At 47.3% G+C, this 25,584-nt stretch overlaps 1 protein-coding gene and 1 pseudogene across 5 annotated transcripts in view; one reads left to right on the top strand and one right to left on the bottom strand.

The window, feature by feature from the left end:
• Nucleotides 1–25,584, bottom strand: part of LOC142566825 (organic cation transporter protein-like) — a 465,662-nt gene that overhangs the window by 357,855 nt on the left and 82,223 nt on the right. The gene's annotated exons all lie outside the window — the stretch shown is intronic.
• On the top strand, nucleotides 17,951–19,194 carry LOC142566767 (uncharacterized; annotated as a pseudogene).

Raw genomic sequence — 25,584 nt, 5'->3', positions numbered from 1 at the left:
TTATTTTGGGCACAATTTCTGGCACATACGAGTACATTATTTTATTAATTATTTGACTTTTTTTGACAGCGCGTAGAGTTCAAGAATTCGTTTTCAGCATCTTTGGCAATGGCAATGCAGTTATTATTTATGTATTTGATCGCTCGACAAATTGTTTAAAAGGAAGCTTTAGCTCGGACCCAACTCCGACGCGGCCCATTGAAGTACATGTAAAACGCGGAAACGTTTTTCCGAGATAACCCCTAGATCGCTTTTAATGAAATTTGTTGCATTTGAGAGATAAAGTTGAATTCTAGTGTCTGTTGGAAGCGTAATTTCGATTTAGGGCCTGAATTTTGGTTAAATTATTTTGAAAAAATCGAAAGTTCGAAAAAGATACAACCACGACGTTTACAAACAAATAGCTCCGCATCAAGAAAAGATATCGCGGTTCTGTAAACGGGATCTATTATAACAGTCAAAACGGACAAATGTGTGTGTCAATTTGTATCCTACGTGAATTGCTTACGTTGTGTACGAGGGTTCTGCAAAAGCCGTATCTCCATACTAAATTTTTTAAAATTCATGTGTAACATATAAATTTTGTCCGCTGTAGATGTACTGTTAGATGCAATTCACCGAATTATGATATCCTTTTTCATTGTTGAGTTACAGTTTTAAACTTGATAGTTTCGTTTCCTCAAATTGAGATTTTTGCCAATTTTCAATGAAGAATTGACAACCTAAATGAAAAACTCGAAATAAACAGTCACTAGAATTTCAGTTTTTTTAATGCAACAAACCTTTCCAAATTTAGTGCAGTGGTTGCCGAGAAAAAGGAATTCTCCTTCTACATGTATTTAGATTGGAGTACCCGCGCTAAAGCTTCCTTTTAAGGAGGAGGCCGAGCTGCAACTTGAGCCCCCCTCCGAAAGAAATTTCTGGCTACGCCACTGGTAGGTTAAACGAGAAAAAAAGAAAAAAAAAAACTATGAACTCCCACAACCAAATTTTCTGATCCCCTATTGCGAACTTTGCTTTCGTACGTCTTCGTTTTTTGTCGTTTCCTTACTTTTCTTCCACCAATCCTCCAATCGCCTCTAACTAATCCCTATTGCGGACATGTTTACTTTTCCACTGCTCTCGCTGAACCCAAGGGCTTCAAGGAAGCCAGTAGTGCCTAAATCGATCGCTGGGTAGACGCCTTCATATTCTAATAAAACATGCGCCATAGGTTCCCTAGGTTTACCGTAGCAAGCACATGCTTCTTCTTCCTTATTATATCTCGCTTTATAGGTGCGTGTTCTAAGGCATCCCGATCTCGCTTCGAAAAGTAATGAGCTTCCCTTTGAGTTATCATAAATTGTTTCTTTCCTTATTTCGCTTTTTCCTCCTAAATAGTTACTCATGGCAGGTGTTTTTTCCATTGCCACCACCCATGAGATTATTTCAGCCTCTCTGGCTTTCCGTTTGACGTTCTTTGTTGCTGTGTTGCCCACCTTACAAGCCGCATACTTGCTGGTAAGCTTCCTAGTTCTTTTCCTCCACTGTGAATCAATGTTTTTCCTGTACACTTAACTCAACGCTCTCCCTACTCATTTACTTTCTTACATATTCCTCAGTCGTTCTTCATACTCAATTTTACTGCGAGCTTCCCTCAATTCAAAAAAAAAAGTCCAGCCCATATCATCCTGCACAGCTTCATTTGTAGCCTTCCCGTGAGCGCCCAATGCGAGGTGTCCCACAGACTTTTGGTTGCCTTCGAGTGCTGATTGTACCCGTTATTGAAAGCAAACAACCGCATTTCCAGAAGTAAGTCCTGGAAGCATTACACCTTTCCACGTACATGGGAGCACCTTGCACCTATTGTGTCCCCATGGCGCTCTGTGCTTCAATATGGCTGCATTTCTCTTCCCCTTCACTGTTTTTTGTTTCCTGTGTTTCCTTATATCTATTGCCTTCGTGTATCCATATACCAAGATATTTATATTCTGTTAACCACGGTATCTCCTGGCCCTGTATTGTCACACTCTGTTCACTGTTTTCATTGAATACCACAACACCTGATTTTATAACACTGAATTTCAAACCTAAATGGTTGCCTTCCTGTCCACAGATATTAGCCAGACGTTGCAAATCACTTTGCTTGTTACCTAGCTACATGATGTCATCCGCACAAAATAAACCTGGCAGCTGCTGCTCAGCTACTGTACCCGCCTGTTTGTTTGAGAGATTAAACGTGATATTACTTCCTTCCAGCCCCCTCTCCATCATCACCATGTACATCATAAACAGCATTGGGGATAAAGGGCACCCCTGCCTAAGTCCCTTGTTAATATCATCTTTCTCCTCGCTCCTCGTTCCATACTGCTACGCAGTGGCGCCGTCTATGGGTAGTCGGCATGCTGGCTTGGGCGAGCGCTCTGTTTTGCATGGCATGTATAAGCTCGGCAGTAGTATTTGGCATTTGTTTTCGCGCTCCTGTGGTCTATTTAGTATGACATGGCGTCTTTTACGTGGAAAACGGTTCTGTGAGATGCACTGAAGTGGTTTAAGTCTGTATGGCCGGACTTCCTTCTTGCGTTCAGGCGGACGGAGCACGCAGCGCGATGTGTGCGCGCAGGTTTGAGCCTACAATCAGCGTCGGAGATCAGTTGTTCATTTCTCAATGTTCCATTCACTAATGTGACCTTACGTAGTATTATCCTTTAGTTATAAGTTGCGGATCGGCAGCAATGCAACATACGTGACGATCGTAACAGCGTAGGTACCGTTCTGCTATCATAGTCCAGAGTTGTGCTGTTATACTTTGACAAGCGTTCAAACTGTTAGCTGCAGATTACATTGCGTTACTACTTGGTTCTGTGGATGCGATTTCTATCCATGCATAAAATAGTTTTGGTTAGTAATAACAGCATAGCTTACAGTGTGAACTATACTTGTCCAGCAATGCGGCCGCTTACGAACTGTGCGAGTATCCTAAGCAGTGGTAGGTGATGGATTACAGGTATATTTGTTCTATATAGCCCATGGACCAAGCATGCGGCGTCAGCGTTTATAGATCTCTAAAGGTTGTGCGGCGTGACCATGCGAGGCCGTAGTGTGATGTTAGCCCGTGTTTGTTTCTTGAGAAAAACGATGATAACCGATTTTTTTTTTCGGTTGTGTTCGTTCCCTTCTCTACGACGCACTCACACGTATTACGGAAATTTGGTCCTCAGAAATAGCCATCAAATTTTTTTTTATGCGATACATCTCGCATATTATGGCTTTAAAGGCAAAAAGGCAATGCCGAAGCACATAGCTTATATATGTGCCATGCTGTTTCACCAACCGCGGCGATCGCTGTGTTGAGCAACGCTATCGGCCTCATGCGGGAGGCAACGCTATCGCCCCTTCTGCTTTGCCTCTCCAGGTCAGTGAGCATGCATTGGAGTTGGTCCCCTGAGTTACTAAGCAAGGCAATATGATCAGCGAATCGCAAGTTACTAAGGTATTCTCCATTAACTCTTATCCCAAATTCTTCCCCATCCAGGTCTCTGAATACCTACTGTAAACACGCTGTGAATTGCATTGGAGAGATCGTATCTCCCGGCCTGACGCCTTTCTTTATTGTGATTTTGTTGCTTTCTTTATGCAGGACTACGGTGGCTGTGCAGCCGCTATAGATATATTTCAGTATTTTTACATGCGGCTCGTCTACACCCTGATTCTGCAATGCCTCCATGACTGCTGAGGTTTCGACTGAATCAAACGCTTTCTCGTAATCAATGAAAGCTATATATAAGGGTTGGTTATATTCCGCACATTTCTCTATCACCTGATCGATAGTGTGAATATGGACTATTGTTGAGTAGCCTTTACGGAATCCTGCCTGGTCCTTTGGTTGACGGAAGTCTAAGGTGTTCCTGATTCTATTTGCAATTTCCTTAGTAAATATTTTGTAGGCAACGGACAATAAGCTGATCGGTCTATAATTTTTCAAGTCTTTGGCGTCTCCTTTCATATGGATTAGGATTATGTTAGCGTTTTTCCAAGATTCTCGTACGCTCGAAGTCATCAGGCATTGCCTATACAGGGTGGCCAGTTTTTCTAGAACAATCTGCCCACCATCCCTCAACAAATCTGCTGTTACACGATCCTCTCCAGCTGCCTTGCCCATTTGCATAGCTCCAAAGGTTTTCTTTACTTCTTCCGGCGTTACTTGTGGGATTTCAAATTCCTCTAGACTATTCTCTCTTCCATTATCGTCGTGGGTGCCACTGGTACTGTATAAATCTCTATAGAACTCCTCAGCCACTTGAACTATCTCATTCATATTAGTAATGATATTGCCGGCTTTGTATCTTAACGCATACATCTGATTCTTGCCTATTCCTAGTTTCTTCTTCACTGCTTTTAGGCTTCCTCCGTTCCTGATAGTATGTTCAATTCTATCCATATTATACTTCCTTATGTCAGCTGTCTTACGCTTGTTGATTAACTTCGAAAGTTCTGCCAGTTATATTCTAGCTGTAGGGTTTGAGGCTTTCATACATTGGCGTTTCTTGATCAGATCTTTCGTCTCCTGCGATAGCTTACTGGCATCCTGTCTAACGGATTTGCCACTGACTTCTATTGCAGACTCCTTAATGATGCCCATAAGATTGTCGTTTATAGCTTCAACACTAAGGTCCTCTTCCTGTGTTAAAGCCGAATACCTGTTCGGTAGCTTCATCCGGAATTCCTCTATTTTCCCTCTTACCGCGAACTCATTGATCGGCTCCTTATGTACCAGTTTCTTCCGTTCCCTCGTCAATTCTAGGCTAATTCGATTTCTTACCATCCTATGGTCACTGCTGCGCACCTTGCCGAGCACGTGCACATCCTATATGATGCCAGGGTTAGCGCAGAGTATAAAGTCTATTTCATTTCTAGTCTTGTCATTCGGGCTCCTCCACGTCCACTTTCGGCTATCCCGCTTGCGGAAGAAGGTATTCATTATCCGCATCTTATTCTGTTCTACGAAGTCTAATAATAACTCTCCCCTGCAATTCCTAGGGCCTATGCCATATTCCCCCACTGCCTTGTCTCCAGCCTGCTTCTTGCCTACCTTGGCATTGAAGTCGCCCATCTCTATAGTGTATTTTGCTTTGACTTTACCCATCGCCGATTGCACGTCTTCATAGAAGCTTTCGACTTCCTGGTCATCATGACTGGATGTAGGGGCCTAGACCTGTACGGCCTTCAATTTGTACCTCTTATTAAGTTTCACAACAAGACCTGCCACCCTCTCATTAATGCTATAGAATTCCTGTACGTTACCAGCTATATTCTTATTAATCTGGAATCCGTGTCCTAGTTCTCGCCTCTCCGCTAAGCCCCGGTAGCACAGGACGTGCCCGCTTTTTAGCACTGTATGTGCTTCATTTGTCCTGCTAACTTCACTGAGCCCTATTATATCGCATTTACTGCCCTCTAATACCTCCAATAGCACTACTAGAGTCGTCTCACTAGAGTGGCCTCACTCGCCTCTCCGACTCGACCTACAGCAGTCGAGTTGGAGGCGAAGTAAGTACTTTCTTCAAGCGCGTTCGAAGCTGCGCACTTATATGGGAATTTGGGCTCCACTGTCGATGATTGCTGTAACGGGCAATAAGCGTAGAGCATCGTTAATACTAAGCTCTTCTTCGTTGTCTCCAAGGCCAGCATCAGCGTCTTCTTCTTCCCACATTACCGACTGTGCCACCACCCCCGTCGGAAAAAGCACCTTATTGGTGCGGCTCATCAGTTTGAGAAAGGTAAGGTTTGAGACGGCTGACGTGCATGATGCCAGAGAGAGGTGAAGGCACGGTGCCATTCAGCGGAGACACTTCATATGTGACAGGCGTCACCTGACGAATGATGCGGTAAGGGCTATAGTATCGCGAGAGGCATTTCTCCGAAAGACCGACACGCCGAGTTGGATAACAAACTAGCACAAGAGCACCTGGCTCGTAGTGCACGTCGTAATGGCGCTGGTCATAACGGCACTTGTAGCGAGTCTGTGAAGCAGAAAGACGAATGGGGCAACCTGGCGTGCTTGGGTCGCTGTGGTTATGACATCTCGAGTGTGCTCTGTTGGCGAGTCGAGTGTGGTCGAAAGGAGGGTCTCGAAAGGCGAATTCGGCTCACGGCCAAACAGGAGATAGAAGGGTGAATAGCCAGCTGTGTCATGGCGCGAGGAATTGTGGCCGAACGTGACAAATGGCAGAGCAATGTCCCAGTCGCGATGATCGGAGGAAACATGCATTGCTAGCATGTCAGGTAATGTGCGGTTCAGCCGTTCGGTAAGACCGTTAGTTTGAGGATGGTAAGCGGTAGTAAGTTTCTGTTTAGTAGCACATGATCGAAGTGGGTCGTCTAAGACTTTGGCAAGAAAGTATCTGCCGCGATCGGTGAGAAGTTGACAAGGTGCACCGTGGTGCAAGATAAAGTCGTGAAACAAGAAATCAGCGGCGTTTGTGGCACAGCTGGTCGGTAGGGCTCTAGGAATGGTATAGCGAGTTGTATCGTCCGTAGCGACAGCAATCCACCTATTTGCATCATTATATACAAGGAATGGTCCGAAAAGATCAACGCCAACACGAAAAAAGGGTCGGTCGGTATATCCAAAGGCTGCAGCAGACCGGCAGGAGGCACAGCTGGTCTTTTCCGGCGTTGACGCGACTCACACGCGGCAACATAGCGCCGGACGGAGCGGTTGACACAGAGCCAGAAAAACCGTCGCCGAATTCGGTCATAGGTCCGCGTGATGCCGGGCTGTCCAGCGGTAGGTAGGTCGTGCAGTTGCTGCAGTAATATCTGTCGATGATGAGACGGAATGACGGTTAGGAGCTCGGGCCCGTCGGGGTGCATGTTGCGGCGATACAGGATGTCACTTTGTAGCACGAATATGTGAAGGGATGGGTCAGACGGATCAGAGAGCAGGCGTTCGATAACGGGGCTTAACTATTCATCGCGTCGTTGTTGAGCGCCAATGTCTTGCAAGGCAGAGAGTGAAATAACGCAGATCGGTGCGATATTCCACTAAACCGTCCGGTACATCGACGCGATAACGAGACAGGCAGTCGGCGTCCTGTTGTAGACGACCCGACTTGTAGACCACAGTGTATGTGTATTCCTGCAGCCGTAGGGCCAAGCGATCGAGGTGTCCGGTGGTATCCTTGAGGGAGGAAAGCCAACAAATGTCATGGGGAACCGCTGTAACTGCAAATTGTCGACCATATATGTAGGGTCGGAACTTGCCCACCACCCAAATGAGGGCGAGACACTCGCACTCAGTTCTCGAGTAATTGCGCTCGGCGGGAGAAAGGAGGCAGCTGGCGTAGGCGATAACGCGGTTGTGCCCACATTGGCGTTGAGCTAAAATTGCGTCGATGCCGTAGCCACTGGCGTCAGTGCGGATTTCTGTTGGAGCGGAGGCGTCAAAATGGGCGAGAACAGGAGGTGTGGTGAGCAGCGTGATGAGCTGCGAGAAAGCAGACGCCTGTTCAGAGCCCCAACAGAAAGGAACGTCTTTCTTCAGGAGGTCAGTCAGGGGACGGGCAACATGGGCGAAATTTTCCACAAACCTGCGGAAGAGTAAAGACCAATAAAGCTGCGAACATCTTTGGCACAAGTTGGTACGGAGAAATTCTTCACAGCATGAACTTTAGCGGGGTCGGGGCGAACGCCTGACGAATCGACGAGATGTCCGAGCATGGTTATTTGGCCGTCGACGAAGTGGCAGTTGGCCGAGTTTAGCTGCAAGCCAGCGGTGCGAAAAAACAGAAAGAACAGATGAAAGTCTTTAGAGATGAGTCGCAAAGGTTGAAGAGAATACGATGACGTCATCCAAGTAGCACAAGCAGATGGACCATTTCAAACCACGCAAGAGCATGTCCATCGTCCGTTCAAAGGTAATCGGCGGATTGCACAAGCCAGAAGGCATTACCCGGAACTAATATAGGCCGTCCGGTTTGACGAATGCGATCTTTTTACGTACCATTTAATCCACGGCCATTTGCCAATATCCAGGGCGAAGGTGCATAGATGAAAAATAGGGTGCACCGTGGAGACAATCGAGAGCATCTGTCTATGCGGGGAAGTGGATATACATGTTTCTTGGTGATCATGTATAGATCACGATAGTCAACGCAGAATCACTAGCTGTTATCCTTCTTTTTGACGAGAACAACAGGGAAAACCCACGGGTTGGACGAGTGTTCAATAATCTCTTTGGCAAGCATCCTGTCAATCTCCCTCTGGATAACTTGTCGCTCAGAGGGCGACACCCGGTATGGGCGTTGGTGAAAAGGTGCTGCATCGCTGGTATTTATACGATGCTTCACGACCGTAGTTTGACACAAAGGGCGATCGTTCAGGTCGAAAATGTCGGAGTACAACTCGAGGAGGCCGCGGAGCTCTGCGGCTTGTTGGGCTGAGAGGTCCGGTGCAATCATCTTTGTAAAGTCGTCGGGTGGGGCAGATGCAGGAGGCGCAAAATGAGCATTGGTCGAAGACGGCGCAACAGATAGAGCGCAGATGTGGCACTTGTGCGACGGTGATAACGTGGCAAGAGACATGCCTCGAGGAAGTACTTGTGGGCACTGTCCGAACTTTAGGATGGGAAGACATGCCTGATTGTCCGCGAGAGAAACGATGGTGTGCGGGAAGGAGACATTGTGAGAAAGCAGGATTGAAGTCGCGGGAGTAAGGACATAGTCTCCGCCAGGTACAGGTGGGCAAGCTAAAGCAGGGATGCCGGTTGCTGCTACAGATGGCAGGCGAATAGAATCCGCGAAACAAAGCTGAGTTGGAGCTTGAGCAGGACGGTCAACGGGAACAAGTTGAGGTTGGCCAAGTTGTACAACACCGGCTGAACAGTCAATCAGAGCAGAATGCGCGGCCAAAAAGTCGAGTCCGAGGATCACATTGTGAGGGCAACGTTCGAGCACACTAAACAAAACAGACGTTTGGCGACCGGCGACACGGACACGAGCAGTACACATTCCAAGCACAACCGGAGTTGCGCCGTCGGCGACCTAGAGCAGTCAAGTCGGTGCAGGAGTAAGTACTTTCTTCAAGCGCGTTTGAAGCTCCGCACTTATGATAGAAATTTGGGCTCCACTGTCGATGAGTACTGTAACGGGCAAACCATCCACGTCCACGTCCAGAAGGTTCCGATCAGTAGGCAGGGTCAGCAGAGGAGTTTCTGGCCGGGGTTCTAGAGCACCGCATAGACGAACTGCCCCAGTTAGTTTCCCGTCGGAGAGCAGCGACGGTAAGCTGGGGATGGAGAGCAACGCACCTGGGGCGAATGGGAGCGTCGATTATGTGGTGATGGCGGGCGGCTAGTCGCGGTGGCTCGAGCGTTGTCAGGTGCGTCTTCAACCTCAGTGAAGAGTGATGGTGGGCGATGATTCAGTGGGGAGCGGCGGTAGGCAGGAAAGCTTGGTCGAGAGTGGGCTGGCCAGGAACTTCGACAGTGGCGACAGATGTGGCCCAGATGTCCACAGTAAAAGCAGATGGGTCTATCGTCATGTGTGCGCCATTCGGCCGGGTTGCGATAGCTCGGATGTGGACCGTATTGGCTCCGGTGAACAGGGACAGAGACAGCAGACGAAGCAAAGTCAGGACGGCTGGCGGAGCAGATGGACTGAAGACCCACATAGGCAAGTTCTTGGTGAATTACCGACTGAATGAGAGACACAAGCGGCCGGGAAACGTCAAAGCACTGCGCCACTGGCGTGGCAGGAGACGCTGCTTCGATTTCTCGCTGAACGATACATACGACGTTCTCGCAGGAGGTCGGCTCACGTGGTGGACAAATATCTTCGCACGTCGATGAAGCTGCGGTATTGGGTAGACGCGTAAACTGTTGAACTATGTGGCGACTTTGCGCGTCTTCAAAACGGCGACATTCGGTAATGATCTCATTGACCGTTGTTATGTTCTTGTACACGAGCAGGTTAAATGCGTCGTCCGCGATGCCTTTTAAAATGTGGCTGACCTTGTCTACCACTGCCATATTATTATCCATTTCGCGGCAAAGAGCGAGGACGTGCTGGATATACGCCACGTAAGATTCAGTGGACGTCTGTGCATGGGTCCCAAGGTCGTCCTTCGTAGCACGTTCGCGGCCGACGGCTTGCCGAACAAATCTCTAAGCTTCTGTTTGCGCTGGTCCCAACTTCTAATCTCTTCTTCGTGTGCTTCGAACTACACCCGTGCTATTTTCTTGAGGTAGAACATTATATTAGCCAGCATGAGCGTGCTATCCGGCCTGTTTTGTGCGATGACTCGTTCGCAAAACTGCAACCAGTCATCGACGTCAACGTCGTCAATACCGGAAAACATGCCAGCATCGCGTGGCTGGGCCAGGATGACCGTCGGTGCAAACGACGAGGCCGTAGTTGAAGACTCTCCTTCGGATGACATGGCGGCCAGGTTACGTCCGCTGCGGAGCTACGTCTTGAGCAAGTAATTACTCAGCAACTCCACCAATGATGTTACGGGAAGGAAGAAGCGTGCGTCTATTCACAGATGGCTTTTAATGGCAGAGTCAACAAGCGTAGAGCAGCGAAAATACTAAACTCTTCGTCGTGTCCAAGGCCACCATCAGCGTCCTCTTCTTCCACATTATAGACTGTGACTATCAAGCCTCCTAGGCGTGAAACATGTCAGAAGGATGCCGGTGTATCACAAATATGTGATAGCGCCTGCCGCTTAGATGTTTGGTGGCTGCCTTAGGTTGGCCGTACACTAGCATGCGCTCTTATGTTTAGACCCTACGCCAAGCGATCAGATAGTGAGCAGATTTACCATTTCATGCCGGTAATACAGAGACGCCGGTTCTCTTCGTTGAATTAAAATTCATATACGCAAAGTAGTTCACAATACATACACACACCGCGGCTGCTAATGCGCGTCGCGTGTTTGCGCCCGCAAGAGGTATTTCCGCGAATTATAGTTACCGATGTACCGAAAGGTTCCCTGACGACTTTATATGAGAGGACATTACGTAAATTTCACAAAGTATCATCTAAAAAATCTCGAAATCGTTCCGCAGTACGCGACAGCAATACTTTCAAGCAGCGCCACGCCGGATCGCACAAGCCAGAGAGGACGAAAGGCTCACCGCCCACCCTTTCCTCCTCGCCCGATGAAGAGGTCTATACTTTCTGTGCCCGCGCAATCGCTCCGGGAGACGTTTTTACCATTGCTAGTAGGTGCAGCGGGGCGGGGCGTGGCGTTTCTCACGGCGCTCGACGTTTCTGCGCAGGCGCGAGTAAGAGCGGGTGCGAGAAAGAAAGCTGGGGGCCTTTGCTCCTTGAATATGTGTCTTCCTAGGCACAACGGAGGAGGTTTCTTAACGCGTGTTCTATGCGTTTGTCCCGTAGGCATGCTGGCATTGCGGAGTGCGGTCAAACTTGTTTACGCTCCGCCGCTGACTGTCCGCGCGGTGAGGCAGTGGGCACGGACGCCTTCCCACCACCCCTTTTGGTGATCACTGTGTCTGAAGGGGCAAGGTTCTGACTGGTGTTGTATAAGTCGCGGGTCGATTTTTTAGTCGCGACGATAGATTGCATTTTGTACAAGCACTGATCCAGGAGGGCACATGTAAACGGCAAACGGAGGCCTCTGGAGAGCACCTGAAGTGATAATAAAGCAGGCGGCGCAGGATCTCCAGTGCACTACCTCCCCACCCCCAAGGGGATCTCCTTGGGTGGGGAGGTCTCCCCACTACCCCAAGGGGTAGTGGGGAGATCAAAGTTGGAAGCAGGGCGGCCCGTGGGTTGGGGCTGCGGACGCCGAAGCGTGCCCGGGGGTGTTCGCCTAAAAAATTCGCTCTCCGCCATAGTGGACAGCCGATCTTATACTCCTCTGGCACTCCTAGTCCTCGGCGAGCCCCAACCCACGGACCAGTCTCGGTTCTAGCTTTGAGTTCCCCGTTGCCGCTTTGGTGTCCTGGAGGCGCCGGCAATAATGCGAAATAAGCAAACGTTGTTTTAATTATTACAAATACGATTGAATAAGTATAATTACGTCCAGTCACCAACTTGCGATGCTAAGCTCAGCACTACGGCGCCCCGCGACTTCTGCCGGCATACCTAGGGACGAGCGCATACAATGCACGCTAAGAAACTCCTCCGTAGTGCCTAGGCAGAGTCGTACATTCAAGGAGCAAAAGTCCCTTCATTTCCTCTCTCGCACCCGCTCTTACTCCCGCATGCACTCAAACGTCCGTCGTCTCCGAAAGTGACACGCCCATAAACGCATCATTTTGAAAATGGGATATGTAGTTGGGAAAGAGAGCAAGGAGAGCAAAATGGCCAGTCCAAATTTGAACGCTGAACAAATAGCAAAGATAGTCACTAGAGTCGAGGAAGAACTTGGCGAATGGCCAAGTAAACAGTGGGAATATGGTGAGCTTCTAAGCGTAATAACGAGAGAAATACGCAAAGAGAAACAACATGTTCGTTGGAAAGGAAAAAAAGAAATCGAAAAGCTGGTGGAACAGGGAGATACGAGAAGCGATCGCACAATGACAGAAGCATCCCGAGAGCACAGGCAGGAAAAGAAGGCGCAGTTGCCACAGGATAAAGTTTCTAGTAAAGGGGAAATATACCGGGTGAAAACGTCTATGGTGCAAATATTGGTACAAGCAAAGTTAAAAGGTGAAAGTGAACGTTAGTTGTCAGAATCATCATCATCATCAGCCTGGTTACGCCCACTGCAGGGCAAAGGCCTCTCCCATACTTCTCCAACAACCCCGGTCATGTACTAATTGTGGCCATGTCGTCCCTGCAAACTTCCTAATCTCATCCGCCCACCTAACTTTCTGCCGCCCCCTGCTACGCTTCCCTTCCCTTGGAATCCAGTCCGTAACCCTTAATGACCATCGGTTATCTTCCCTCCTCATTTCATGTCCTGCCCATGCCCCATTTCTTTTTCTTGATTTCAACTAAGATGTCATTAACTCGCGTTTGTTCCCTCACCCAATCTGCTCTTTTCTTATCCCTTAACGTTACACCTATCATTCTTCTTTCCATAGCTCGTTGCGTCGTCCTCAATTTGAGTAGAACCCTTTTCGTAAGCCTCCAGGTTTCTGCCCCGTAGGTGAGTACTGGTAAGACACAGCTATTATACACTTTTCTCTTGAGGGATAATGGCAAACTGCTGTTCATGATCTGAAAATGCCTGCCAAACAGTTGTCAGAAATACGTGAGAAAAAGAAGGCCGCACCTAGAATATTTTGGAACCACATAAAATTATTAGGCAGGAAGTCAACAACCATACAACAACATATCCTAGACGAAGATGAAAACAGACTGGAAGGAGAAGCGGCAATAAATTTCATCCGAAGAGTAACAGCCGAACCTTTCCAAGACAATGACTAGGCTGTATTTGAAGTAAAAAAGAGCATGAAAGAGAACCACATGGAAAAGGAGCCGGTGCTGAAAATTTCAACTGGAAGAAAGTCGAAATGAAAATTCCTAAGCGCACAGCCACAGGAGTAGACGAGGTTCCCGTTCAGCTGATTAATGAACTAGGAACAAAAGGTAAGGAAGCTCTGGTTAAAGGAGGGGAAAGAATGCTAAAGATAGAAGAATCCCAGACATTTGGCGCCGAATTAGAATGAATTTAATTTAAAAAGGTAAGGGGGAGAAAGATAGAATTCACTCGTATAGACCGTTGACCATAAAATTGGTAATATTCAGGTTAGCAATGCAGGCAATCAAACTAAAGCTTCAAGCATGGGCAGAGAATAATGGCATTTTGGTAGAACTTCAGAATGGGCTTCAGAATAGGTAGGCGTTTAGATGATAACTTATTTGTTCTTACTCAGTGTATTGAAATAGCAAAAGTAGAAAGCAGACTATTATATGTGGCCTTTTTAGACATTACTATGACGACGTACATCGCAACATGTTGTGGGATATTTTGGAAGGGGAAGGCCTAGGTGACGATTGTCTACAGATTTTGAGAGAGATTTAGCTAGAAAATACCGTTTGCGTTGAATGGGAAGAAATGAGGAGCGAAGAGAAAGTTCATATCAACAAGGGACTTTATCACCATTGCTGTTTATGATGTACATGGTGAGGATGGAGAGGGCGCTAGAAGGAAGTAATATCGGGTTTAACCTCTCATACAAACAGGCGGGTACAGTATGGGAGCAGTAGCTCCCATGTTTATATAATGAGGACGACATTGTTTTGCAAGCTAACAAGCAAAGTGATTTGCAACGTCTGGCTAATATCTGTGGACAGGAAGGCAACAATTTAGGTTTGAAATCTAGATAGAGAAAATCAGGGTTATGGTATTCAATGGAAACAGTGAACAGACAGTGGAGATACAGGGCCAAGAAATACCTCGGGTAAAAGAATATAAATACCTTGGTATATGGATAAACGAAGGCAATTGATATATGGAAACACAGGAAAAAACAATTATAGTAAAATGGAAGAGAAATGCAGCCATAATGAAGCACAGCGCACTATGGGGATACAATTGGTACGAGGCCCTCCGAGGTATGTGGAAAGGTGTAATGGTTCCAGGACTTACTTTTGGAAATGCGGTTGTTTGCTTTAACTCAGGGGTACAATGAGGACACGACGGGAACCAAAGGTCAGTGGGCCGCCTTGCATTGGGCGCTCACGGGAAGACCACAAATGGAGCTGTGCCGGGTGATATGGGCTGGACTAGTTTTGTAGTGAGGGAAGCTCGCAGTAAAATTGAGTATGAAGAACGACTGAGGAATATGGAAGAAAGTAAATGGGCTGGAAGAGTCTTCAGGTATCTGTACAGGAAAAACATTGATTCACTGTGGAGGAAAAGTACTAGGAAGCTTACCAGGAAGTATGCGGCTTGTAGGGTGGTCAAAACAACAATAAAGAAGGTCAAGCGGAAAGTCAGAGAGGCTGAAATAATCTCATGGGTGGTGGCAATGGAAAAGAAACCTGCGATGAGTACCTACTTAAGAGGAAAACACGAAATCAGGAAATAAACAACTGATGATAACTCAAAGGGAAGCTCATTACTTTTCGAAGCGAGATCGGTATGCCTTAGAACACGCACCTATAAAGCGAGATATAATGAGGAAGAAGAAGCATGTGCTTGCTGCGGTAAAGCTTGGGAAACTATGGAGCATGTTTTATTAGAATGTGGAGACGCCTACCGAGCGGTCGATTTAGGTACCACTGGCCTTCTTGAAGCCCTTGGGTTCAGCGGCAGCAGTAGAAAAGTAAACATGTCCGCAATAGGCATTAGTAAGAGGCGATTGGAGGATTGGTGGAAGAAAAGTAGTGAAACCACAAAAAACTGAGACGTACAGGAGCACAGTTCGCAATAGGGGATTAGACAATTTGGGTGTGGTAGTCCATAGTGTTTCTTTTGTTTAACCTAGGTAGGATATTAGGCAGTATAAGAGCAAGAGCTTGGTGGCGCAACCCACCACTCCGTTGCAAAGGGGACGCCCATAACATCCATCCATCCATGCATCCATCCATCCATCCATCCATCCATCCGTCCATCCGTCCATCCATCCGTCCGTCCGTCCGTCCGTCCGTTCATTCATTCATTCATTCATTCATTCAGTTCGCTAGCCGCTGTGCAAAGTCAAAGGCGCGAAAAATTGGGTGTACCCGTCTACATTAGTATCAAATCGAGACAACACTCATTTGCCTCGCTTGCCGACAGTTCCCTGGTTTGCTGAGAGTCCACCTTTCTGCAGCTCTCCATGGCTGTGAAAACACTTGTCTTCTGCCTTCGATTGACGCGGTGAGCTCCGGCAGGGCATTTAAAGACTGTCGCTATGGTGACACTATCACGGACGTCTAGCAGCAACGCGAATGAGAGCCCTCTGGCCGAAAAGAAGACATCGTGGTCACGAGTGAGTTATGCTACTGTAAGTGATTTGACAGGGCGATTTGCCAGTTGATATCCAGTCGTATGGCGTATTGTTGTGTACCTGGATGCACCTCGTACATGAAGAGAAAGGTGGCGGGCATCTCATTTCATGAAATTCCGAGCGATGAAGAACTTCGAGAGAAGTGGCTCAAAGTTATATCTAGGGACAATTGGACTCCGAATTTCACCTCCTGCTACTCCAAAGTACGCAGTCGTCACTTCGTTGCGTCTGATTTTAAAGAAGAGTGCAGGATAAGAAAACTGAAGAAATTATGTGGTTCCCAGTGTTCTCGACGAGTACCCAGCGTACTTGCAATCACGTAGCAAACCCAGTAGGAGTAACGCAGCATTGAAAAAACTCGAGTGCGGTGCTTTGGATTGTGCTCCTATACGAAAACTCGCCATGTTATAGCTGGTGTCAGGCGAATTGTGTTCCGACAATGGGCTTTCAAATAATGAAGACGAGCGAAGTGGGAAAGCAGGTGAAGCGGTATCTCCTTCCGAAAGTAGCTCGTATATGACTGCCACAACAAGCAAAATGAATGTGCATCGAGCAGTGCAAGCGCAAGTGCCTTATCGAACCTAAGTCTCAGTCATGGAGCGTCAGAAGTGGAGACGTAGGGAACGAACGTGACCTTAAATGGCAGATACAGAGGCTAAAAAAGTATGTGGACAAGTACTAAGAAGAACTCCAGGAGCTGAAGGAAGGCTGTAGTGTAAGCGCCTTCCTAGAAGTCTCCAAAAAGGCTGACGAAAACGACCTTGGTACTTGAGTACTCTTAAAACAAGTGAAAAATTACTGGAAAGTGAAGCCGACTTGATCAGAACTGACTACACGTCATGCTGTTGTAATGCGCAACATATCAACACGAGCGTACGAAAATACGAGGAGCGAAGTAATATTACGTCTGCCTAGTCGAAGTACACCGCAGCGTTACTTCGGATCATCAGGTCGAGAAGTCGGTATTACTAACCTGGTAAAGGAAAGACTGCCCGTGGAACTCGTCAATTACAGTTCGCCAAAGGCTCGCTTGTGCTCTCTAATAATTGAAGAAAAGAGGATAAAGCAGTGGGTGCTGTACCTCGTGCAAAAAGACGCTTTTATCGGCGAAGTTGATTATCAAAACGTCCTTTCGCTGATAATCTTAAGATTAATTTGGCAGAGTTTCAAATGCTGTGTGGTGCAAACATGGTACAGCGTATACTACATCCTGAAAGATGAGATCGCAAGTTAGGCCCAAACAATGACATGTTTCTTTCCTTTGACCGCTTCCTAACCTTACATGAGGCCTCCTTACAGCAAAGGACCGATGGAGGAAGCAGGCGTACTCTGAAAGCTTCCTTCGCCCGCCCTTATGTAAGGAATGGTTGCCGCATGCCTGGGTTCGAGATGATCTCTTAAGAGCTTTACGCGAACACCATTATTCAATAAAAAGATGCTGTATCGTCGCATAATTTTGAAATTGAAGTGCTGATATAGAGATGCGTGCACGCTTTCTTCTACTTTTGTTTAATAATTGTAAAAAAAGTACCACATTATAGCGCAGAACTTGATAGGCTCCAGCAACGCTGGCAGCACCGGCGTCCTGCAATACCTAGCAACGCTCTAGCAACGCCTACGAATGCTACTCATGCCAAACATGCGACTGAAACGAACATGCCTGGCAAGACGTACCGTGCTTACGCTTCTCCGCATGCGGGCGACAGTGCGCATGCGCAAGCAAAGATCACGTGGCTAAGCAGTGAGGTGAAGCGCTCGTTCAGGGCCAGGAGCTGCGTAAAGACGCATGAAGGTAGCTTCGCAGCCACCTTACGCTGAGGAAGCACCAAGGAAGCCTTCGCTGAAGGTGCCTCAGTAAGGAAGCTTTCAAAGTGACATAAGGTGGCCTCACCGCAATGAAGGCTTCTTTACTGAGGCAAGGAGGGTTTCATTGTTTGGCCCTTTGTCTCGGCGTGCGATCAGTGTCATTCGACCAAAAGCGTGAGATCAAAACCCTCGGCACGTGACCTTGGCAAAGATGGCATCATAACATCCGAATACGTGAAGGAGCTACACAAGATGCGACAAGACAGCATCATTAGGCATGTTCGATTTCTTACGAGGAAGGACTTCTTCCCGAGCAATATTGAGAAAATGAATGTCAGAAGAGCGGTTCAGTTGCTCTCGCCTCCTGTCACGGCAGCGCTTAAGTTACTGGAAGAACAGGTGGGCCAAACCTGTGATGCAAGATTTGGGGCTGTCGGAGAAACAGTGGTCTTTATGAAAACCACGCACAGATGGTTTGTCCTGATGCACATAAGTAATTGTTCACAGCACGTCCACAAAAAAATTACCCAGACTCTAAGCAGTTTGACAACGAAAATGACGAGCGTATGCACTGGCCGGAGACAAAGTTTGTACAATATTTTGAAGGTTTGAGGTGCCAGTCCACGGTGAAACATTTTATGACTAAAGAAACGTATGAAACCTTGCTTATCACCACTCACTCAAAGGTGGAATGCGTCAGATACTTGCTGAGAGGGATGCACTCTCGATTTGTTCCGACTAGAAAGCTCTCGTCTGACGCCATTGATGTTTTTTTTTTGTGGTTGAGGAGCTCAGCTGGAAGCAACGACCAGACAGACGCATGAGCTGTGTTGTGCGGAATAGAAAAGCCTCTGAAGAGAGGCATTGCGTCAACATCGACAAGAAGTAACGTGACGGACACGGGAGACAGCACATGCTCGTCGCTAGGACGGCAACTGAGCGTAAGCACTACGTCAGAGCCATGCGAAGAATTTCGCAGAGGCGATAGCAGCCCTGGTCAACCACATTATCCGACGCAAATAAACGCTTCGTTCGCCAGAATGTGCAGCACTAGCGATGGTTGGCGGAAACCTGTCGATAGCTGTTTATGAGCGGGCGTCTTGCAAAGAATGCCAGTTTGTTGACAAAGCCCAAGCCCTCACCGCCGCGAGATCCTCTCATTAGGCTTCAAGACAGAAGCCGTCTGTTGTATCCGTCAGACGAACTCATAGTTGCGCTGAACTGTTTGCACAAGTGTGTTGAAGTAGTGCTCGCTAAGCGAAGAAATTTTACGAAGCCGCTGAGGGAGACTGTCCTGAATGCTGCTCAAGCGCTGCGAGAGCGCGAACTATTCAAGTGTTAAGTGCCTGACCATCATGAGAAGCTGTTGGAGAGCATGCTGGCAAATTTCTTCCGCCTTCTATTTACTAATTTCACCCTTGAAGATAACGGACAAGAACGACATCGCAAAAGGTTTTCCACAGAAGCCCCTGTAACGAAAGCTCCACAAACGTTAAATCCAAACGATGGCAATAAAAGTGTTTGTTGTGCAGTTATCAGAGCCGATATTGTTTTTTTCCAGACTGACATACAGTACATTGTAATAATAAGCAGAAAGAAAATAAATACTCATATTAGTACAGATGAGAGCTGTGCTTTTCCCTTTATCGCTTTTTTTTTTCTGTGACAGAGGCAATTCCCAGTGCCTGTACGCGTCTGTGTCGGCATTAAACGACCGCGGATGTCGTAAAACGATAGAGTCGGCACCCATCAAAAAATAACATGGTATATAGTGATGCTACAGCGCACGCTGCTGCAGAGCGTCCTGTATTTATGGATGGATGGATGAACGGATGTTATGAGAGCCTCCTTTAGAAACGGGGCATGGGTTGCGCCACCAGGCTCTTGCTATTATACTGCCTAATGTCCTACCTAGGTTAAAAAAGCAAAAAAAAGAAAGAAAAGTGATGAATTCCCATGACCAAACTTTCCGACCGCCTATTGTGAACTTTGTTTTTGTACCTCACCGTTTTTTGTCGTTTCCCTATTTTCTTGCACCAATCTTCAAATCGCATCTTACTAATCTCTATTGCGGACATGTTTACTTTCCCCCTGCTCTCGCTGAACCCACGGGCTTTAAGGAGGCCAGTGGTGCCTAAATCGACCTCTGGGCAGGTACCTTCACAATCTAATAAAACATGCTTCATCGTTTCCCTAGCTTTACCGCAGCAAGCACATGCTTCTTCTTCCGTTTTATATCTCGCTTTGCAGGTGCGTGTCCTAAGGCATCCCGATCTCGCTTCAAAAAGTAATGAGCTTCCCTTTGAGTTATCATAAATTAATTCTTTTCTGATTTCGTTTTTTTCCTCTTTAACAGTTACTCATGGCAAGTTTATTTTCGATTGCCGCCTTCCATGAGATTATTTCAGCCTCTCTGACTTTACGCTTTACGTTCTTTGTTGCTGTGTTGCTAACCCTACAGGCCACATATTTGCTGACAAGCTTTCTAGTTCTTTTCTTCCACTGTGAGTCAGTGCCCTGTCGGTACAACCAGCCCATTTGCTTTCTTCCATATTACTCAGTCGTTCTTCATAATCAATTTTACTGTGAGCTTCCCTCACTTCAAAATTTGTACAGGCCATATCACCCTGCACAGCTTCATTTGTAGCTTTCCCGTGAGTGCCCAATGCGAGGCGTCCCACTGATTTCTGCTTGCCTTAGAGTACTGATTGTACCACTGATTTCAAGCAAACAACCCCATTTGCAAAAGTAAGTCCTGGAACCATTACACTTTTCCACATACCCCAGAGCACTTCGTACCTATTGTATCCCCATAACGCTTTGTGCTTCATTTTGGCTGCATTTCTCTTCCATTTTATTGTTACTGTTTTTTTCCTGTGTTTCCATTTATCTGTTGCCTCCGTTTATCCATGTACTAAGGAATTGATATTCTGTTACCGGAGGTATTTCCTGGCTTTGTATTGCCATCGGTAGTTCGTTGTTTTCATTGAAAATCGTAACACCTGATTTCCTAACGCTAAATTTCAAACCTAAATTCTCGCCTTCCTGTCCACAGATATAAGCCAGACGTTGCAACTCACTTCGCTTGTTGCCCCCAAAAAATAAACCTGGAAGCTGCTGCTCTACTATTGTACCCGTCTGTTTGTGCGAGAGATTAAACCCGATATTTCTTCCTTCTAGAGCCCTCTCCATCTTCACCATGTACATCATAAACAGAAGCGGGGATAAAGGGCACCCCTGCTTCAGTCCCTTGTTGACATCAACTTTCTCCTCGCTCCTCATCTCTTTCCATTCAACCCAAGCGTTATTTTCTAGGCAAATCTCTCTCAAAAGCTGCAGACATTCGTCGCTTAAGCCTTCCCCTTCCAGAATATGCCACAAAACGTTGCGGTCTACGGTGTCCTACGCTCCTGAAACGTCTAAAAACGCCACGTATAACGGTGTGGTTTCTACTCTTGATATTTCAATACACTGAGTAAGAACAAATATCTTCCGAACGCCTACCTATTCTGAAGCCATTCTGAAGTTCTCCCAAAATGCCATTATGCTCTGCCCACGCTTGCAGCTTTAATTTGATTGCCTTCATTGCTAACCTTTATAGTACCGATGTAATGGTCAATGGTCTCATTTCATTTTATTTATTATAACCTTGAAGGCCCGAAGGCATTACAAAAGGGGGGGGCAATACAAACACCTGTACAGTACTAAACAATCAAATGAAAAATTCGAATTGCAAGAAGTAACACGGTAATACATTCACAATAAAAGAAACAAAAGAAAAAGAGTAGGTGGAAGGGTTGACAGGGGTAGACTATTCCGAGTGGTTTATGATGGGTTCATTAACGATGTACACTGGGAACAGAAAGTTGTTCAAAGTGATTTGTTAGGTATTCACGAAATTTTTTGCGGTCAGCACAGGTAACGAAATTGTCAGGGAGCGCATTCCAATAAACGATTGCATCAGGAAAGAAGGAAGTGGTCATGGCAGAGAAGCGGTCGGGTGAACGTGCTATGGCAGAGCTGTGACTTACGCGAGAGGAAGTTCGTAATGGTGGTTTAAGAAGGTTGTGCCTTGAGCGTGGGTTGCAAAAGAAAGAGTACAGCAAGCAAAGAGGTGATATGATGCGGCCAGACTTCAGTGTTGGCAGACCTATTGTTTGCTTCAAGCAAGTGACACTAGTGTACCGTGAATAATGTGAAGTGATGAAGCGGGCCGCTCGGTTTTGAACGGATTCCCATGATGCGGCTAGTAATCTTGAGATGGATGCCAGACAGCAGAAGCAAATTCGAGTTGTGGACGGACAAATGTCATGCAATTTACCTTGTGTCATGTATGCCAACTTCTTTACCTCTGGGGATGCCTTCTTTAGATTTCTTTGTAGATACCCGAGAGAGCGCGCAGCTTTGCGATGTATTGTTTCGATATGTGTTATCCAAGAGAGTGATGACGTCAAAATAAGACCCAGGTACTTGTAAGATGAAATGGCGCTGATGTTGACAGAGCTAATGCGATAAGTGGAGTGAAAAGGACGGCGCTTTCGGGTAAAAGACATAGATTTGCGTTTCGATAAGTTGAGAGGCATGTGCATTTTTCACACCATGACGAGATGGCATTGAGATGACGCTGCAGGCAAAGAACATCGTCAGAGGAGTTAACAGTTGTAAACTACGCAGTCATCTGCGAAAAGTCGTAGTTTACAATGTGTGCTAGTAGGCAAGTCGTTTACATAGATTACAAATAATAAAGGGGACAGACAGGTGCCCTGAGGGACGCCCGAAATCACATCGGTAAGAGGTGAGCGGTGATTGTTTGTGGAAGTATAATGTGTGCGCCCGGATAGGAATTGTTCACTCCATCTGAGTAAGTTATTACAGATTCCAAGCGCAGATAGTTTTTGCAGTAAGAGCTTGTGAGGCACCTTGTCAAAAGCTTTTGAGTAATCTAAGAAAACGGCGTCGATCTGCAGGTTCCTGTCCATGATAAGCAGAATGTCGTGGGTGAATTCGAGGAGTTAATACGAGTCTATACGAGTTAATTCTGTTTCTCCCCCTTACTTTTATAAATTAAGTTAATTCTACTTTGTTGCCAATTGTCTGGTATTCTATATCTTAAGGTCTTTTGCACTGCTTTCACCAGAGCTTCCTTACTTTTTGGTCCTAGTTTATTAATCAGCCTAACGGGTACCTCGTCCATCCCTGTGGCTGAGCGCTTAGGAATTTCCTCTTCGGCTTTCTTCCAGTTGAAATTTGTCAGAACCAGCTCCTTTTCCATCTGGTTCTCTTTCATGCTCTTTTTGTTCTTTAAATACAACGTCGTGATTTCCTCGGAAAGATTCGGCTGTTATTTTTCGGACGGAATTTATCGCCGCTTCTCCTTCCAGTATGTTTTCATCTTCGTCTAGGAAATGTTGTTGGCTTGCTCTCTAATAATTTTATGTAATTCCAAGATATTCTAGGTGCGGCCTTCTTTTCTCACGTATTATGACAACCAATGTGCACTTTTACATTTTATCTTTGCTTGCACCAGTATTTGAACCATAGGCCGAAACAATGAAACGCCCCTTTCCTTAGACCGCTTCCTAACCTTATGTGAGGCCTCCTTACAGCAAAGGACCGATGGACGAAGCAAGCGTACTCTGAAAGCTCCCTTCGCCCATCCTCACGTCAGGAACGGTTGCCGCTGTTACGTTTCGCCTACGACGCGCGGTATAGCCGGCGCGGATGCAGCGGACGCCGGGGCTTCGTTCAAAGCGGCGGACATTTTGGCCCGTTCGGCGCCGTCGCTACGCCTCCCCGCCAAGCGCGTCCAGGCATGTTCCAATGCCACGTGTCTTCGTGTGCGTGTGTGTGTGTGTGTGCATGTTGGTGCCCACGCTTGTCAAAGCGCGGCAGCCGGGGAGAGGAGCTCCCCCAAGTGTGAAGCGAGGAGGTCTGACCGGCGCCGGCCCGGCGGATGCGTCACCTTCTAGTCTCGACGTGCCCGAGCGCCGCCATCACGTGGCCTCATCCCGAGGCGTTCCTTCTTCCCCTTGACTCCGAGAGTATAAGAGCAGCTGCTCCCGGACGCCGAGAGAGGCTCCGATTTCTTCTGTTGAGTTACGTGCTCTCCCGTCTCTCCACTTCGGTCGACCTGACCGCCCGCTCTTATGCGATGATAGAATAAACAAGTTGTTCTGTTACCAGTCGACTCATGCTTTGCCGGGACCTTCGGATGCTTCCAGTTGTGCCCCAGGCCGCCAAGCCAACGCTACCCTTGGGGCTTGCGACCCATATGCAACAACGGGTGTCAGCGCTGAGATTCAAACAACTGTCTGCCAGCGGTGAGATCTTGACAACGGAGGCCAGCAGCGAAGATATGCGGTTGACTGTATGCTGAGCAGCAAAACGACCATCCGGGAGCAGTGCAACGAGCCCTGTGTGATGACTGGTTGCCTGCAGCGGAACGACTGCGCTGAATTCTTGGCTGCGAGGTTTGGTGAGTGCGGGACTTTCTTCTTCTGAGTTTTGCCAGGCTTTTGTTAGTGTCAGAAACAGAGCTGGTAATTGTGGTTGTCGTTGCTGCCGGGTTAGTTTGCGGCAAGACAATAGTAGGCAGTAGGGAAAGCAGCATTCAGGGCAGCCATGGATTTGAAGTCGTTGCGCAAACCGAAATTGCTGGAGCTTGCAAGAGAGTTGGGTCTGGATGTCTCAGACAAACTCAGAAAACCAGAACTGCTAAGGGCTATTTTTGAGTTAGAGGCTGAGGATGACGAGCTGTCGGAATGCCTTGAGACCATTGAGGAGAGGGCAAAAAGACATGAGCGCGAACTTAAAGAGCAAAAAGAGAGACAGGAGCGCGAACTTAGAGAGCAAAAAGAGATACAGGAGCGCGAACTTAGAGAGCAAAAAGAGAAAGAAAAAGAAGAGCGCGAACACGCTTTGGAAATGAAGCGTCTCGAGGTAGAGATGGAACGCGCTCGTAATGGAAGTCAGGCACACGGTGCAGGAGAACGAGTATTGTTCAAAATGACTGACCTGATGCGGCCGTTTAAGCTTGGAGAGGACATTGGTTTGTTCCTGGTTAACTTCGAGCGAACGTGCGAGAAGCAGGGGTTCTCTCGGGAAACGTGGCCACAGCGCTTGCTCACTTTGTTACCCGGCGAGGCGGCCGACGTAGTCGCTCGCTTGAAGAGAGAGGAGGCAGAGGATTTCGACCAAGTGAAATCGAGTCTGCTAAAAAAGTACAGGCTGTCAGCGGAGGCTTTCCGTCGGAAGTTTCGGGAAAATGAGAAAGGCAGAAGTGAGTCATATACAGAGTTTGCCTACAGGCTAATGTCAAACATGCAGGAGTGGCTCAAAGAAGAGAAAGCGTTTGGTGACCACGATAAAGTTCTGCAGTGTTTCGGGCTGGAACAGTTTTATAGTCGGTTACCTGAGAACGTGCGGTACTGGGTCTTGGATAGGCCAGACGTTTGTACGGTGGCTAAAGCCGCCGAGCTAGCCGAGGAGTTTGTGACGCGTCGGGCTCGCGGAGCTAAGGACGGTCAAAAGGGTGAATTTGGCTCCAAGTTTGAGAGGCCAAAGTTCACACCCATGAGAGCAAGGGGCGACACACGTAGTGCGGATGCGAGTGAAAGCAGTCCGACCGAACGTAAGGAGACGGCGGCAGCCGAAGCCGAACGCAGAAAGCGGTTCGAGACGAGGCAAGCGCGCTTGTGTTATACGTGCCAGAAGCCGGGTCACTTTTCGGCGCAGTGTCCAGAAACAAAAACAAAAGTCGCGTTTTTGTCATTATGCAGCACTGACGAGAACATGAAGCTTCTCGAGCCTTACATGCGAGACCTCCTCGTGAATGGGAAAGAGTGCCGAGTGCTTCGCGATTCCGCAGCTACGATGGATGTAGTTCA

This window comes from Dermacentor variabilis, unplaced genomic scaffold (genome assembly GCF_050947875.1).
Source record: "Dermacentor variabilis isolate Ectoservices unplaced genomic scaffold, ASM5094787v1 scaffold_13, whole genome shotgun sequence".
Taxonomy (NCBI): Eukaryota; Metazoa; Arthropoda; class Arachnida; order Ixodida; family Ixodidae; genus Dermacentor; species Dermacentor variabilis.
This window is presented reverse-complemented; position numbering and strand designations above follow the sequence as displayed.